The sequence below is a fragment of the Pristiophorus japonicus genome, chromosome 11 (assembly GCF_044704955.1).
Source record: "Pristiophorus japonicus isolate sPriJap1 chromosome 11, sPriJap1.hap1, whole genome shotgun sequence".
Lineage (NCBI taxonomy): Eukaryota > Metazoa > Chordata > Chondrichthyes > Pristiophoridae > Pristiophorus > Pristiophorus japonicus.
Window position 1 is genome coordinate 217647427 of NC_091987.1, and position 18536 is coordinate 217665962.

The window sequence follows — 18536 nt, forward strand, 5'->3', positions numbered from 1 at the left end:
CATGGGAGGTGGCAAAGTCGATGGGCGACTATGAATATGGGTAGGAAAGGTTTTATGAAGGGAGAAATTTAGGGAAGACGAAATGGCAGTTAATTCATGGAGAGGACAGAGGGAGCTGATTTTGGTGGGAGTAGTCTACAGGCCCCCAAACAGTAGCCACTCTGTGGCACAGAGTATAAATCAAGAAATAATGGAGGCTTGTAAGAAAGGTACAGCAATAATCATGGGAGATTTTAATCTTCATATTGATTGGACAAATCAAATTCGCAAAGGTAGCCTTGAGGAAGAGTTCATAGAGTGTATGCAGGATTGTTTCTTGGAACAATGCATTGTGGAACCAACCAGGGAACAAACTATTTTAGATCTGGTATTGTGTAACAAGTCTGGATTAATTAATGATCTTGCAGTGAAGGATCCTCTTGGGAAGAGTGATCATAACATGGTAAAAATTTAAATTCAGTTTGAGGATGAGAAAGCTAGGTCTCAAACTAGTGTCCTGACCTTAAATAAAGGTAATTACAAAGGTATGGAGGCAGAGTTGGTTAAAGTGGATTGGGAAAATATATTAAAGGGTAAGACTGTAGAAACGCAGTGGCAAACATTTAAGGAGATGTTTCATAACTCTCAGCAAAGATTTATTCCAGTGAGAAATAAATATGCTAAGAGAAGGATAAACCATCCCTGGCTAACTGAGGAAGTAAAGGATGATATCAAGTTGAAAACAAAGGCATACAATTTTGCAAAGGACAGTGGAAGGCCAGAGGTTTGGGAAATTTTTAGAAACCAGGAAAGGACGACTAAAAAAATGGTAAAGGCAGAGTAGATAGCATATGAGAATAAACTAGCAAGAAATATAAAAACAGACAGTAAGAGCTTCTACAGGTATATAAAGAGGAAGAGAGTAACTAAAGTAAACATTGGTCCCTTAGAGGCTGAGGCTGGAGAATTAATAATGGGAAACAGGGAAATGGCAGAGACTTTGAACAAATATTTTGTATTAGTTTTCATGGTAGAGGACACTAAAAACATCCCAATAATTGATAATCAAGGAGCTATTACGGGGGTGGGGGAGGGACTTAAAACAATCACTATCACGAGATTGGGAGTAATATATTAGCATGGATAGAGGATTGGCTCCTCCCCTGTGATTGTGGTTGAGTTATAAAGCCAATGACTCCTGCAGACAGCAATACAGTGGAATTAGCAGCACATCAGCCCAGCACCAGGTTGGCTTGTTTGGTGTCCAGTGTCATGACGACTGTCAGCACTTTATAGATTTCATTCCCATTCTCAGTTCTATCAGTCTCGATTCACCCGATCGGAGCGAAAGCTGAACGACGATAGTCCGTCAGCTTTCAGACTCATTTGTATCCTGGTGCCAGCCACAACTTGCCAGATTTATTAGAGAAATAACAGCGTTTGCCGTTATCAACGTTGCGATCGTCCCGCAACGTGTGGCAAGGAAGAGATATTTGCGCCACTCTACCGTTAGCCTCGCGGAAACAGCACCTTGCCTGCAACCTCCCCGTGAGATTCAAGAATCGCTTCATTTGTGCAATTACCCATTACACTCACCGTGGAAAGTTAGGGCTGGTACTTAACAGCGTAAGGACCTTTTTACTGAGGAGATTGCTGTTCCAGCCCAGAAAGGGAATCATTCCTACAGCTAGTAAATTCTTCCTAGAGAATTTTAACAATTAACTTTTTTTTATTTTTTAACCTTTTTTTTACTTTTCCTTTCTGTCTTTTTTTAATCTCTCTCTTAATCCAATCTTTCTTTCCCTCTCTCTCTTTATTTCTCTTTCTGTAGCTGATTTGACTGTAATTCGCCTATTTTCTCCGTTGTTCCTCTGTTTCTTTCTCAATCCTGAACTGTCACGGGTTAAGGAGACAGACGGCCGGTCCCACCGCTCACTGAGGTTCCAGATGCCCCATCGCCGTCACCGTCACTGCCCCGTTATCAGCATGCACTCCCAGCAAAAAGAATTCAAGCTGAAGGGTGAGGGGAAAAAATGTAACAGACTGTTCACACGCCAGCATAATCTGGGCCATTAAATCAGTTCACTGGCTCCACCGACTGCAACACTTCATTCAAACTGTTAGTTTAATATCCACAGCCTGAATACTAACAGTTAAACACTGACCACGAGCTCCTTAATGTACGTATTAATTGTTCTTTCAACAAATGCGACATTCTCAATGTCTTGAATAATCAGGATTACATTTTGTAACTGTTCCACCCTTGCAGACGCCCACAGTCAGACACTAACTTGGTGGGCACTAACTTGGTTAACAAACACACTACTCCTCCAGCCCTGCTGCATGAACCGAGATCTTTAAAAAGCAGCACTGCTGTAGAAACATCAGGCTCGGGATTTTGCGCTCTGGGGGAGTACTGATATTCCCCCAAAGCAGGAAAAGAGCCACAGAAACAGCTTTTCAGAAGTGGATCAAACTGCACAAACACAAGCCAACATTAACTCAACCTAGTCTACCCCTGATAGAACGGTTACAGCACGGAAGGAGGCCATTCAGCCCGTGCCGGCTCTCTGCAAGAGCACCTCAGCCAGTCCCATTCCCCCGCCCCTTCCCCATAGCCCTGCAAAAAACAAATTCAGGTACTTATCCAACTCCCTTTTGAAAGCTGTGATTGAGTCCAGGCAGTGAATAATTGAACCCGAGGTCCCAGGCTTGAGTCGGGGTTGCCAACCTTCCAGGATTGTCCTGGAGTCTCCAGGAATTGAAGATTAATCTTCAGGTCACTGCTGCAAACAAAAAATCAAAAATCGTCAGGAGAAGAATCATGAAACAAAATTGTGTGTGTGTGGGGGGGGGGGGGGGTTTCTGTCATTTTCTCTGAACATTTTCATTTCTTAGTTATGAAAATATTAGCGGTGGGGGTGGGGGGGGAGGCCATGTGACTGAGAGTCAAGAATCATCCAATCAGGTAACGAAGAGTCTGCTCACTTCCCCAACTGGCCGTGGGAAGGCGGGGCCCATGGGAACGGCCGTGTTGGACGACCAATGGCAGGAGCGTGGGGGCGGGAGGTCATGTGATGAAACCTCCAGAAATACATCATCATTATCATCATAGGCAGTCCCTCGAAGCGAGGATGACTTGCTTCCACGCCAAAAAAGGATGAGTTCACAGGTGTTCCAATGAAGGACCTAATATTCCAGATCCTGAACTACAGATTGAAGGGTGGAAGATGCCTGTGTGTGGATTTTTTTAACATGTGGTGGCCGTTGCACACCAGCCACCACACGGGCTTGACGGAGCTAGGTCTTGGTCCAGTGGCAAGGGTTAACCAGGACGACTGGAGACCTGCTCTGCTGCACAGACCTAGTGCGCACACATATCGCAGTGTGGGCTGGGCCCGTGCTGCCCCTGGGCCCCTGGCCCCGAACTCACGCCTCCCCTGAGCCTCGATCACGTCCCTCCACAATCTCTCACCGATCCTGCTGTATCTGCCCACGCTCCAATCACCGACCTGAACCTTGATGACGTCACTCTTCGCTGCCGTCGCAGCTCATGCTGCTCCCTCAAGTGGTATGCCTACACGCTGCTCCCAGGCCGCTGCTCCAAGGCCACTCCTTTTATGGCCCTGACCTGCCGCTTTCACGCAAGTCGGGGTCTCCACGCTGCTCCTGAATACATCAAATCAGAGTTGGCAACCCAAGGTTCGAGTCCCAATTCGTGTTGACTTGCCTGTCCTCAGTCGGGACAGCAGGGGGCCTCGAGATTCCTCAGATAGGGAGGGTGAAAATCAGCCACAGTGGCTCAGGGACCCCTGCATTAGGTGGACTCTGGTGAGGACAGAATCAAGCCCATGGTTGAACAGTTTGCTGTCATTGGTTGACCCATAGTTAAAGGAGGGCTCCTCCCCTGTGTGACCCTCAGTGAGAGAGAGAGCAGAGGTCAGATCTGGAAAAGGAATCAATGAATGATGGTGAATTGTAGAGAGTTGTGGAACAGCTAAGAATGGGTTGGTGATAACTAGTCGGGAGTTAATGTGAGTTAACAAAGTTCGAGAGGGTGCAGAGGCGATTCATTGCCATGGTATCAGGGATATAAGAATTCAGTTGCATGGAGAGACTGGAGAAGCTGGGGTTGTTCTCTTGTGGGTTAAGGTAATTGGGCAAAGAAACAGAGGGGAGATGTGTAAAATAACTTACGCAGTGAGTTGTTGTGATCTGGAATGCATGGCCTGTGAGGCTGGTGGAAGCTGATTCAATAGTAACTTTCAAAAGATAATTGGATAAATACTTGATGAGTGAAATTTGCAGGGCTGTGGGGAAAGAGTAGTGAGTGGGATTAATTGGATAGCTCCTTCACAGAGCCGGCACAGGCACGATCAGCCTTCACCTGTGCTTTGTGATTCTATGATTCGGGCCGAAATAGCTCAGTTGGGAGAGCGTTAGACTGAAGATCTAAAGGTCCCTGGTTCAATCCCGGGTTGCGGCAATATCTGGTGATTTTGCGAGTCAGTTCCTCGTTAGTATAGTGGTGAGTATTCCCGCCTGTCACGCGGGAGACCGGGGTTCAATTCCCCGACGGGGAGGCAGTTGTTTCAAGATGTCGAATTGCTGCTTCCCTTCAATAGCTCAGTTGGTAGAGCGGAGGACTGCAGTGGAATACTCAGCAAAGTCATCCTTAGGTCGCTGGTTCAATTCCGGCTCGAAGGAGCTAGTGTACTACCAAAAAGAATTTCTATTAAGGTCTAATGTAGGAATCTGATATTAATCTTCATCAAATATTCCTCAGATCAGTTCCTCACTGAATCTCTCTATGGTAAATCAGTGCTTCTATTTCTTTCTCTTCTTTTGATGCTTCAGGCAATATTCAGAAATAATTCCTTCCTGGGTGTCAGCTCGACTCAACAGAACATTAGCAAAATCTTACAACAGCACTGCCGAAAAACAGCAAATATATCTGGAGAGTGAACATTAGACCAGCCTCCTGTGTCAGCTATGGCTCAGTGGGTCACGCTCACCTCTGGGTCAGAAGGTTGTGGGTTCAAGTCCCACTCCAGAGAGGGAGCGCCGCACTGTCTGAGGGGCAGTACTGAGGGAGTGCGGCACTGTCGGAGGGGCAGTACTGAGGGAGTGCCGCACTGTCTGAGGCGCAGTACTGAGGGAGTGCCGCACTGTCGGAGAGGCAGTACTGAGGGAGTGCCGCACTGTCGGAGAGGCAGTACTGAGGGAGTGCCGCACTGTCTGAGAGGCAGTACTGAGGGAGTGCCGCACTGTCGGAGGGGCAGTACTGAGGGAGTGCCGCTCTGTCGGTGGGCAGTACTGAAGGAGCGCTGCACTGTCAGAGGGGCAGTACTGAGGGAGTGTCGGAGATGCAGTACTGAGGGAGTGCCACACTGTTGGAGGGGCAGTACTGAGAGAGCGCCGCACTGTCGGAGGGGCGGTACTGAGGGAGTGCTGCACTGTCGGAGGGGCAGTGCTGAGGGAGTGCTGCACTGTCAGAGGGGCTGACTTTTGAATGAGACATTAAACCGAGGCCCCATCTGCCTGTTCCGCTGGATGTTGAAGATCCCACGGACACTGTTGAAATAAGTGAAGGTCGTTCCTTGCCCAAACCTTCCCCCCTCAACTCAACGTCCCACAGATAACTGGCCATCTGTCTCCTTACTGTCGGTGGCATCTTGCTGCATGCCAAGTGGTTGCATTAACAACAGTTCCTGCACCTCAATGTTGTTCACTCCAAGAGCCAGGTGACAGGATGCACTCCGAACACTAGCCTTTCCTCACTGCTCCTGCTGTGGTATAGACAGGGATTGAGGTGTTCCCTCTCCACATCTCTCCTGTTCACATGCTCCTCTTAACCTTAATTCTCCCCTCCCTTGTCACAGTGAGTCAGTCAATGTACTGGAGACCAGAGAGTGGCCAGAACCTCTGATCCAGACACACTGACTGACTATGCAAGAGCTGAAAGCCAATCAACTGAAATTCTACCTCGTCCCGAAGCTGCACTTTATCCCGGGATCTCTGCAGCCACTCCTCTCTGGCCCTGGGCCGCTCCCCCGCCCCGCCCCGCTCTCCACAGTGTGCGGCCTGGGAATCTGACTACACAGGACCTCACAGATCGCGGAGTCACCACGCGTTCACACACCGTAGAGGGAGCATCGCTGGAGACATCCCAGATCACACAGCAAGTCTTGGGAGCCCCCCCTCCCTCTTACAGTGACTCCCTGTGTACCCCCTCCCCTCTCCCTTACAGTGGGTCCCTGAGTACCCCCTCCCCTGTTACACGGTGAGACCCCCCACTTGCATGGTACTGCCAGCTCCTCCTGTCCTCCCCCATGGATTGAATGCTGACTGGCCATCCTGCCCCTCCCCTCAGCCGTGAGAATTGAAGTGTCACCATGTGGCCAGGATTCCACGCCTAACCAGTACGATGTTTGGATGGACCTTTGAATTGCCATGTTTGATCAATGTTTAATCACGCAGTCGCAGCCTCTGCCGTTCACTGACCAGCATTCGCTGCAGGATAAGACAGCCCACACACTGACCGCCAAAGCTCGCTTCAGAACAGTGATAGTTTGTGCTGGGCTTCCTGCTCCTGGCCCCAGGTGCAGTTCCTCACCATGCCAACAATGGTCATAAGAACATAAGAAATAGGAGGAGGAGTCGGCCATTCTGCCCCTCGAGCCTGCTCCGCCATTCAATAAGATCATGGCTGATCTGATCTTGGCCTCAACTTCACTTCCCCGCCTGCTCCCCACATCCCTTGACTCCCATCATCCTGTGGTAAAACTCATCAAAGCATCAGTCAAACCAGGAATCCAACTCCACTGTTTTACTGTGACATCATCATCATCATAGGCAGTCCCTCGGAATCGAGGAAGACTTGCTTCCACTCTTAACATGAGTTCTTAGGTGGCTGTACAGTCCAATACAAGAACCACAGTCCCTGTCACAGGTGGGACAGACAGTCATTGAGGGAAGGGGTGGGTAGGACTGGTTTGCCGCACGCTCTTTCTGCTGCCTGCGCTTGATTTCTGCATGCTCTCGGCGATGAGACTCGAGGAGCTCAGCACCCTCCTGGATGCACTTCCTCCACTTAGGGCGGTCTTTGGCCAGGGACTCCCAGGAGTCGGTGGGAATGTTGCACTTTATCAGGGAGGCTTTGAGGGTGTCCTTGTAACGTTTCCTCTGCCCATCTTTGACTCATTTGCCGTGAAGGAGTTCCGAGTAGAGCACTTACTTTGGGAGTCTCGTGTCTGCCATGCGGACAATGTGGCCTGCCCAACGGAGCTGCTCGAGTGTGGTCAATGCTTCAATGCTGGGGATGTTGGCCTGGTCGAGGACACTAATGTTGGTGTGTCTGTCCTCCCAGGGGATTTGTAGGATCTTGCGGAGACATCGTTGGTGGTATTTCTCCAGCGACTTGAGGTGTCTGCTGAGATGGTCCACGTCTCTGAGCCATACAGGAGGGCGGGTATTACTACAGACCTGCAGACCATGAGCTTGGTGGCAGATTTGAGGGCTTGGTCTTTGGACACTCTTTTCCTCAGGTAGCCGAAGGCTGCACTGGCGCACTGGAGGCAGTGTTGGATCTCCTCATCAATGTCTGCTTTTGTTGATAAGAGGCTCCCGAGGTATGGGAAATGGTCCACGTTGTCCAGGGCCACGCTGTGGATATTGATGACTGGGAGGCAGTGCTGTGCGGCGAGGACTGGCTGGTGGAGGACTTTTGTCTTACGGATGTTTAGCGTAAGGCCCATGCTTTCGTACGCCTCAATAAATACGTCGACTATGACACAGGATTATTGAATGGCGGAGCAGGCTCAAGGGGCCGAATGGCTGACTCCTGCTCCTGATTTGTATGTTCTTAGCCCCTCCAGCCTGCTCCGCCAGTCAATCAGATCACGGCTGATCTGTACCTCAACCCCATATCTCTATTTTTCCTCCTTATCCCTCGATACCCCTCCCCAACAAATATCTGCTGATCCCAGTCTTGAAAGCTCCAATTGGTTCCCAGCATCTGCAGCCTTTTGGGGAGAGAGTTCGGGAGTTCCACGACCCTTTGTGTGAAGAAAGTGCCGCCTGATTTCACTCCTGAACGGCCGGGCTCTAATTTTAAGATTGTGTCCCCTCGTTCTGGACTCTCCCCACCAGAGGAAATAGTTTCTGTAACTCTACACAATTAACATTTGAAATACTTCGATCAGATCATCTCTCAATCTTCTGTACTCAAAGGAATACAAGCCAAATTGATGCAACCTATCCTCATAATTTAACCCTCTAATAAAAGAAAAAGAAAGACTTGGATTTATATAGCGCCTTTCATGACCACCAAACGTCTCAAAGCGCTTTGCAGCCAATTAAGTACTTTTTGGAGTGTAGTCACTGTTGTAATGTGGGAAAATCCTTGGTATTATTCTGGAGAATCTGCACTGCACCCCTCCAAGGCCAAACCCTGGGGTCCATCTGTGATTACCTCAATCATGGACTCTCCCCACTCCTACCGCCATGTACAATCGATTATTCTGCTGTTATGACAGAGTCATGTCCCTTTAATTGTATTAATCCACTGCTAAGAAAGGAATATGTGTCCAATTAAGGCCACAAAGTCTAATTGTTGTTAAGTAAACACAAGCGTAGGTGAAATAGAGTTTAATTGGAGTTTGGCCAGGTAACTTTGAAAATTGGAAAGTGCCTGTAAGTTTCAGGGGAGAAATTCGAAGCATTTGTCCCTCCCGGCATTGCAGCCCGATGTCCTGTGCTCGGAGATGGTGCCGTCATTGCCGTGCACACTCCCCATTAGCACCCCGCCCCCAAATTGGACAGTTTGTTGGCGGGGTCAGTGCTGCAATCGCTCAGTCCAGTGCTCGACTTGATCGCGCGGCACCCCCGCTCCCTGGTGGTCCGGGTAGGTGGCTCCTTCTTTGGCAGTGTCGGCAGCGTGGGTCCTCCCCTTCAATTGAGGGACGAGCCCTTCAGACACGGCAGCACCGCACGGCCCATTGCCCATGACTCACTGCGTAGCGCTGCACAGCCCACGGCCCACGGCCCATAGTGTAGTGCTGCACGGCCCATAGTGTGCTGCACGGCCCACAGCCCACGGCCCACGGCCCATAGTGTAGTGCTGCACGGCCCATAGTGTGCTGCACGGCCCACTGCCCACTGCCCACGGCCCATAGTGTAGTGCTGCTGAGGCACCGCCCCGTTACCGCCCCAGGAAGAAAGTGCAGCTTTATTGCGAGGGCGAGACTTCTGTGTCTGCCGCAAAGTAGCGCAACTCCTAAGAACATAAGAACATAAGAAATAGGAGCAGGAGTAGGCCATGCGGCCCCTCGAGCCTGCTCCGCCATTTAATACGATCATGGCTGATCTGATCATGGACTCAGCTCCACTTCCCTTCCCGCTCCCCATAACCCTTTATTCCCTTGTCGTTTAAGAAACTGTCTATCTCTGTCTTAAATTTATTCAATATCCCGGCTTCCACAGCTCTCTGAGGCAGCAAATTCCACAGATTTACAACCCTCTGAGAAGAAATTCCTCCTCATCTCAGTTTTAAATGGGCGGTCCCTTATTCTAAGATTATGCCTCCTGAGCGTTACCGCCCCCAAACAGGCTGATAACGAATGCCTCGACCTCAGACTCCAGGTCAATGACTAGCTTTCATTTTGTAAAGGATTATTTTTATGTACATGTATCGAAGTGTGACTCTGGTGTGCTATGGGCATGCAGTCCATGCAATGTGTTTATAAATACCAGCGTCCTGCCGGGAGATGAACAAAGGGATGGGGTGCCGTGTTTGCTCGCCAGTACCAGGGAACCCATTGCCAGTGCGTCACATTTTATGGGTAAGGTTTCCTCTGCCTTGGGTTTGAGATTTCATTTAGCCCCGTGTTTATAAGGAACTCAAAAAACCCTCAAAGAGTGAATAATTGGGGATGTGTAAGACTTGTGCTCTGTCAGATAGCCTCAGGAAGAGCAGTGTTAAAGAGCAGGATTCGCAGATAATACCCACCTCAGTGAATGCAAAGGGAATATGTCCCTCCCTCTTTATATCAGTGAGCTGACTTTAACCAGAATCACCCCCTCCATTGTACTCTGTGTGCTTCATGGGGCTGAATGGATCCACAGGCTGTGTGAGAGAATTTTTATCTTATTAAAATGATAATCTTTCTCTGAGTTCCCGAGTTCTGACAAAAGAGCAATTTAATTCTGGGAAGGTACAAAATAGTCCTAAGATAGTATTTAAAGAGGGAATCAGTGCACTGAGTTACCATCGAACATTTACTGTCAATCCCCCAGGGCAGGGATAGTAGCAGGAGGGACATCATCAATCCAGGCTCGGAGATCAGCCGTCCACACACCTCACACCTTCTCTCGCCACACAACACTTGGTGTTGGGAGCAGTAAATAGTAAAGTCCAACCCATAATATGCACCCCTAGCCCTCAGCCCAAATTCCAAAACTCGAAGGTTGAGGGAACAATTTGGTGCGATGTTTCTGTCTCCAGCTTCTGGTCAGTGGCGTTTGAACTCTCCTCTCCTGTTCCTCCAGATTCTCCATCCAACACACACCTCCCCCTCCCTATATCCACAACACACACCTCCCCCACACTGTATCCACAATACACACCTCCCCCACACTGTATCCACAATACACACCTCGCCCTCCCTGTATCCACAATACACACCTCCCCCTCCCTGTATCCACAACACACACCTCCCCCACACTGTATTCACAATATACACCTCCCCCTCCCTGTATCCACAATACACACCTCCCCCTCCCTGTATCCACAATACACACCTCCCCCTCCCTGTATCCACAATACACACCTCCCCCTCCCTGTATCCACAATACACACCTCCCCCTCCCTGTATCCACAACACACACCTCCCCCTCCCTGTATTAACAATACACACCTCCCCCTCCCTGTATCCACAACACACACCTCCCCCTCCCTGTATTAAAAATACACACCTCCCCCACCGTGTATCCACACTTCATGGGAACCTATGCAGCGAGACAGAGCGAAAGTAATATGGAGTCAGAAACAGATGGTAGAAAGGTAAAAAGCAATAGTGGAAGGCCGAGTAAACAAAGGCAAGAAACAAAAAGGGCCACAGTACATCATAATTCTAAAAGGACAAAGGGTGTTAAAAAAACAAGCCTGAAGGCTTTGTGTCTTAATGCAAGGAGTATCCGTAATAAGGTGGATGAATTAACTGTCCAAATAGATGTTAACAGATATGATGTGATTGGGATTACAGAGACGTGGCTCCAGGATGATCAGGGCTGGGAACTCAACATCCAGGGGTATTCAACATTCAGGAAGGATAGAATAAAAGGAAAAGGAGGTGGGGTAGCATTGCTGGTTAAAGAGGAGATTAATGCAATAGTTAGGAAGGACATTAGCTTGGATGATATGGAATCTATATGGGTAGAGCTGCAGAACACCAAAGGGCAAAAAACATTAGTGGGAGTTGTGTACAGACCTCCAACAGTAGTAGTGATGTTGGGGAGGGCATCAAACAGGAAATTAGGGGTGCATGCAATAAAGGTGCAGCAGTTATCTGGGTGACTTTAATATGCATATAGATTGGGCTAACCAAACTGGAAGCAATACGGTGGAGGAGGATTTCCTGGAGTGCATAAGGGATGGTTTTCTAGACCAATATGTCGAGGAACCAACTAGGGGGGAGGCCACCTTAGACTGGGTGTTGTGTAATGAGAGAGGATTAATTAGCAATCTCGTTGTGCGAGGCCCCTTGGGGAAGAGTGACCATAATATGGTGAAATTCTACATTAGGATGGAGAATGAAACAGTTAATTCAGAGACCATGCTCCAGAACTTAAAGAAGGGTAACTTTGAAGGTATGAGGTATGAATTGGCTAGGATAGATTGGCGAATGATACTTAAGGGGTTGACAGTGGATGGGCAATGGCAGACATTTAGAGACCACATGGATGAACTACAACAATTGTACATCCCTGTCTGGCGTAAAAATAAAAAAGGGAAGGTGGCTCAACCGTGGCTATCAAGGGAAATCAAGGATAGTATTAAAGCCAAGGAAGTGGCATACAAATTGGCCAGAAATAGCAACGAACCTGGGGACTAGGAGAAATTTAGAACTCAACAGAGAAGGACAAAGGGTTTAATTAGGGCAGGGAAAATAGAGTACGAGAGGAAGCTTGCAGGGAACATTAAGACGGACTGCAAAAGCTTCTATAGCTATGTAACGAGAAAAAGGTTAGTAAAGACAAACGTAGGTCCCCTGCAGTCAGAATTAGGGGAAGTCATAATGGGGATCAAAGAAATGGCAGACCAATTGAACAAGTACTTTGGTTCACTATTCACTAAGGAGGACACAAACAACCTACCGGATATAAAAGGGGTCAGAGGGTCTAGCAAGAAGGAGGAACTGAGGGAAATCCTTATTAGTCAGGAAATTGTGTTGGGGAAATTGATGGGATTGAAGGCCGATAAATCCCCAGGGCCTAATGGACTGCATCCCAGAGTATTTAAGGAGGTGGTCTTGGAAATAGCGGATGCATTGACAGTCATTTTCCAACATTCCATAGACTCTGGATCAGTTCCTATGGAGTGGAGGGTAGCCAATATAACCCCACTTTTTAAAAAAGGAGGGACAGAGAAAACAGGGAATTATAGACCGGTCAGCCTAACATCGGTAGTGGGTAAAATGATGGAATCAATTATTAAGGATGTCATAGCAGCACATTTGGAAAGAGGTGACATGATAGGTCCAAGTCAGCATGGATTTGTGAAAGGAAAATCATGCTTGACAAATCTTCTGGAATTTTTTGAGGATGTTTCCAGTAGAGTGAACAAGGGAGAACCAGTTGATGTGATGTATTTGGACTTTCAGAAGGCTTTCGACAAGGTCCCACACAAGAGATTAATGTGCAAAGTTAAAACACATGGGATTGGGGGTAGTGTGCTGACGTGGATTGAGAACTGGTTGGCAGACAGGAAGCAAAGAGTAGGAGTAAATGGGTACTTTTCAGAATGGCAGGCAGTGACTAGTGGGGTACCGCAAGGTTCTGTGCTGGGGCCCCAGCTGTTTACACTGTACATTAATGATTTAGACGAGGGGATTAAATGTAGTATCTCCAAATTTGCGGATGACACTAAGTTGGGTGGCAGTGTGAGCTGCGAGGAGGATGCTATGAGGCTGCAGAGTGACTTGGATAGGTTATGTGAGTAGGCAAATGCATGGCAGATGAAGTATAATGTGGATAAATGTGAGATTATCCACTTTGATGGTAAAAACAGAGAGACAGACTATTATCTGAATGGTGACAGATTAGGAAAAGGGGAGGTGCAACGAGACCTGGGTGTCATGGTACATTAGTCATTGAAGGTTGGCATGCAAGTACAGCAGGCGGTTAAGAAAGCAAATGGCATGTTGGCCTTCATAGCAAGGGGATTTGAGTACAGGGGCAGGGAGGTGTTACTACAGTTGTACAGGGCCTTGGTGAGGCCACACCTGGAGTATTGTGTACAGTTTTGGTCTCCTAACTTGAGGAAGGACATTCTTGCTATTGAGGGAGTGCAGCGAAGGTTCACCAGACTGATTCCCGGGATGGCGGGACTGACATATCAAGAAAGACTGGATCAACTGGGCTTGTATTCACTGGAGTTCAGAAGAATGAGAGGTGATCTCATAGAAACGTTTAAAATTCTGACGGGTTTAGACAGGTTAGATGCAGGAAGAATGTTCCCAATGTTGGGGAATTCCAGAACCAAGGGTCACAGTCTAAGGATAAGGGGTGAGCCATTTAGGACCGAGATGAAGAGAAACTTCTTCATCCAGAGAGTGGTGAACTTGTGGAATTCTCTACCACAGGAAGTTGTTGAGGCCAATTCACTAAATATATTCAAAAAGGAGTTAGATGTAGTCCTTACTACTAGGGGGATCAAGGGGTATGGCAAGAAAGCAGGAAGGGGGTACTGAAGTTGCATGTTAAGCCATGAACTCATTGAATGGCGGTGCAGACTCGAAGGGCCGAATGGCCTACTCCTGCACCTATTTTCTATGTTTCTACTTCACTCCAGATCCTCTAACTCATTCTACCTCAGGGCCTCAAAACTATCGAACCTTAACTTCCTATTCTATAGAGTTACACTTTTTCTGTATTCATCCCTGGGATGTGGGCATCGCTGACAAGGCCGGCATTTATTTATTTATTTATTTATTTTTTAATTTTTATTTTTTTGAAATTCGTAGCCAATCGTTCCAATTCTTTGTCAAATCACAAACGCCAGAGGTCACCTTGCACACGCCAAGGATCACTCTGCGCCAATGCTCTTAGCCAAAAGGCCTAGAGCCACTGCACCGTTCCTGGAAGTACTGCAATACCAGGTTCGTGCCATGGAGGTGGATGGGTCAGGTCCCCCACACACCTCCTGTTTCCAAAAAAGCAAGCATATACCTTCCTGATCCAGGGAGAACCACCCGGAGGTCATGGTGGCTACTCCCCTGTCAGGTCAGTTACGCATGATCTTAGCCAAAAGGCCGAGAAGCGACAAGGCCGGCATTTATTGCCCATCCCGAATTGCCCTTGAGAAGGTGGTGGTGAGCCACCTTTTTGAACCGCTGCAGTCCGTGTGGTGAAGGTGCTCCCACAGTGCTGTTAGGGAGGGAGTTCCAGGATTTTGACCCAGTGACGATGAAGGAACGGTGTGCAGTGGTGGTTGCTTTTCCCCAGGCAGGACCATCAAAGCAGCAACCCTCTCTTCCAAGGGTGTCAGTGGTAGCGGATTTGTCAGGCCGCCTCCTGTCCAAATTCTTTCTTGTTTGTTGTGTGCCACTTTCCTCTGCAAAGATGAAAATATAACTTTTTAGAAAGGGTGTCTTTCTGCTGAGTGGGACACATACAGATGGTCACATTTACAATTGCAATTCCATTGAAAAATGAAAATATTACTTACACTAACTACATGACCAAGGTCCTGCCACTTCTTTTTGCACTGGCCTCCAGACCTCGGGGTGGTCACCGTTGCACAGTAATCTTCTGCAAGTTGGTTCCAGCGTTTCTTCATTTCTTTGGGTGGAACTTTTATGTGACCTCTGCTGGTGTCCAGCTCATGCCATCTGGCCTCAATTACAGTAACCAGTGCCTCCACGTCATCCTGTGAGAAATTCTTGGTCCTTGAGCCGTGTTGCATCTTATATTGCAGCTGCGATTTTTTGAATGAGAATTAAAGTTCTCACACGCAACTGGCTCTTTAAAAATGGCCGAATGCAGAGCGAGAGCTGTACTGGGCATGCGCACCCATAGCAATCACCTCAAAAACATCCTTTTTCTTGTGCATGCGCAGATGGGGCAGCATCGTTCTTTCGGCGCAGACATTAGGCTTCAACCCCGAGGTCACAGGACAGGCTGCATGGCGTCAATTTTAAAAAATAGAACTGGGAAACTTCGCACATTTATTTTTGGAGCAGTTGTGGCCTGGAAGAATGGGCGTAACTCTGGCTATATGCCGAAAAAGGGCTTTGGGCAAAATTGAATCCATGACATCTATATCTTCCTGTATCTCTGTACCCTGCACCTCGATCCCATATTCCTCCTTGTTTTATTGAGGATATCTGCCTCTTTCTTCCAGTTCATGAAGGAGTTTTAGATGAAAGGTCACAGACCTGAAACGTTAACTCTGTTTCTCTCCACAGATGCTGCCCGACCCGCTGAGTATTTCCAGCTTTCTCTGTTTTTATTTCAGATTCCAGCACCTGCAGTATTTTGTTTTTGTGTTAGTGTTCAGTGACTGAGCTGCTGTTCCTTGGCCTCTGCCATTATTGAATATAAATAGAATTCCCACAGTGCTGAGAGAGTGAATAGTTACTTCGGGCAGTGAAGCAGTAACAGGATGGCAGAAATTCTACGGCGCGCGCCTCGGATAATTTACCACAAGTGCCCATTGAAACCAAGTTAATCACAACATTTAAGAGGAAATTAACTAAGCACAAGAGCAGAGATATTAAAAGAGTGCAGGGAAATGGGATTAAAGCGCAGAGCTCCAATAGCAACAACTTGAATTTATCCAGCGTCTTTAATGTAGTAAAACGTCCCATGGCGTTTCACAGAAAGAAAGACTTCTGTGAAAGGCATGTATATAGCGCCTTTTACAACCACCGGATGTCCCAAAGCACTTTACAGCCAATAAAGATAATGACCACATAATCTGTTTTTAATGATGTTGATTGAGGGATAAACATTGACCTCAGGGAGAACTCCCTTTCGAAATAGTGGCCATGGGATCTTTCATGTTCACCTGAGAGGGCAGACGAAGCCTCGGTTTAACATCCCATCTGAAAGACAGCACCTCAGCACTGCACTGGAGCGTCAACCGAGATTTCTGTGCTCAAGTCTCTGGAGTGGGACTTGAACCCACAACCTTCTGACTCAAAAGACAAGAGTGCTGCCCACTGAGCCACAGCTGACACTGTTTTGAAGGAGGAGAGAGAGGTAGCTCTAGCCCGAACTCCACAACACCAGCCTTCCCCATGCCAGTCAGTCACTTTCTTTTGAATTTCTGGTGAATGGTTAAAACTCAGAGACGGATTCTCTGCCTTTAGCGACGAGCACCACAGCGCAGCGGCCTCGTGAAGCAGCAAGGGAAGGAGGGAAGGTGAGCGGGGAGAGTCGGAGGGCACAGAGGCTACTCTCTGTTTCACCCTGGCTCCCTGCAACCGTCTTATCAAAGGAATCAAACTGAGACCCAGAGATTGTCTGCACCAGCCTGATGCATGGTGGTACCCAAAACACAAACCCATCTTTTCTGTGTCAACCGTTGACAGTCCAGTTGTTGTGCTTCCACAATTCCTGTTTTTGATTTCAGATTACCAGCATTCCTGTTTCGCTTCTAACCCCAACTCTGTAAAATCAAAGTGTGGACGCTGTCCGGCCTGTGATGTACCGTGACTTAACCATACACACAGCGAGACCACGTGTCTGGCTGTCTGCAAGTCTGCCTGTATATTTGGTTATCTGTGTGTTTGACTGTCTGTCTGTCTGCCTGTATGTCTGTCTGTATGTCGGTCTGTTCCTGATTTTTTTACATCAGGAAACCCAGGTGCAGGGTGAGGCCTCTAATTGCTGGACAGCACCACGAAGGAAATGAGTCGGAGTAGAGACGATGTAAATTGATAAGCTGACAGCAAGCTTGGATACAGCTGGAAGATTGTAGCGGAAAGTGAAGCCTGAGGGAGGTGAGCCATTTTGGGAAAGAATGAACTAGAGTCGGAGAGGGTGCAATGTGTTCTGTGTAACACAGTGAAGATGCAGAGAGAGGGGAAGCAGAGTGGGTCATGCAGACAGTCAGACACACACGCAGACAGTCAGACAGACACGCAGTCAGACATTCAGACCGTCAGACACGCGGACCGGACAGTCAGACACGCAGACAGACACAGTCAGACACGCGGACAGACAGACATACAGACACGTAGACAGACAGACATGCAGACAGACACATAGGCAGACAGACACACAGGCAGACAGACAGATTGTCAGACATGCAGACAGACACGCAGACAGACAGACATGGACATGCTGACAGTCAGACATGCTGACACACAGACACACAGACAGACGCAGACAGACACACAGACAGTCAGACACGCAGTCAGACAGACACGCAGTCAGGCAGACACGCAGACCGACACGCAGACCGTCAGACACGCAGACAGTCAGACAAAAAGACAGACACACAGACAGTTAGACACACAGACAGAAATGCAGGCACATAGACAGACACAGTCAGACACACAGGCAGACAGACACGCAGACAGACAGACATGCAGACAGACAGACCCTAGACACGCAGACAGACAGGCATGCAGACAGACACGCAGGCATGCAGACAGACACGCAGACAGACACGTAGACAGATAACCAAACATGCAGACAGACAGAGACAGACATGCAGACATGCTGACAGTCAGACATGCTGACACACAGACAGACACAGGCAGTCAGACATGCAGACAGACCGACACGCAGACAGTGAGACACGCAGACATGCAGACAGACAGACACACAGAAAAACAGTTAGACACAGACATACAGACACGTAGACAGTCAGACACGCAGACAGACAGACCCTAGACATGCAGACAGACACGCAGACAGACAGACATTGCAGACAGACACGCAGACATGCAGACAGACATGCAGACAGATAACAAAACATGCAGACAGACTTGCAGCAGACAGAGACAGACAGACATGCAGACAGTCAGACACGCAGACAGACCGACACGCAGACAGTCAGACACGCAGACAGTCAGACACGCAGACAGTCAGACACGCAGACAGACCGACACGCAGACAGTGAGGAACGCAGACAGTGAGGAACGCAGATAGTGAGACATGCAGACAGTGAGACATGCAGACAGACACACAGAAAAACAGTTAGACACACACAGACAGACATACGGACACGTAGACAGATAGACATGCAGACAGACAGACACGCAGACAGACATGCAGGCAGACAGACAGACATGCATACAGACACACAGACATACAGACAGATAACC

At 48.2% G+C, this 18536-nt stretch overlaps 3 non-coding genes and 1 pseudogene across 3 annotated transcripts; 3 read left to right on the forward strand and 1 right to left on the reverse strand.

Annotated features, from left to right (window-relative positions):
* Positions 1-4392: 4392 nt before the first annotated feature.
* Positions 4393-4465, forward strand: trnaf-gaa (transfer RNA phenylalanine (anticodon GAA)). Its single transcript has one exon. It is a non-coding gene; the product is annotated as a tRNA-Phe (tRNA).
* A 25-nt stretch (positions 4466-4490) lies between these two features.
* trnad-guc (transfer RNA aspartic acid (anticodon GUC)) lies at positions 4491-4562 on the forward strand. Its single transcript has one exon. It is a non-coding gene; the product is annotated as a tRNA-Asp (tRNA).
* A 32-nt stretch (positions 4563-4594) lies between these two features.
* Positions 4595-4686, forward strand: trnac-gca (transfer RNA cysteine (anticodon GCA)). Its single transcript is given in 2 exon segments — positions 4595-4631; positions 4651-4686. It is a non-coding gene; the product is annotated as a tRNA-Cys (tRNA).
* Positions 4687-14320: 9634 nt separating this feature from the next.
* LOC139276521 (U2 spliceosomal RNA) lies at positions 14321-14522 on the reverse strand (annotated as a pseudogene).
* Between the last annotated feature and the right edge of the window lie 4014 nt (positions 14523-18536).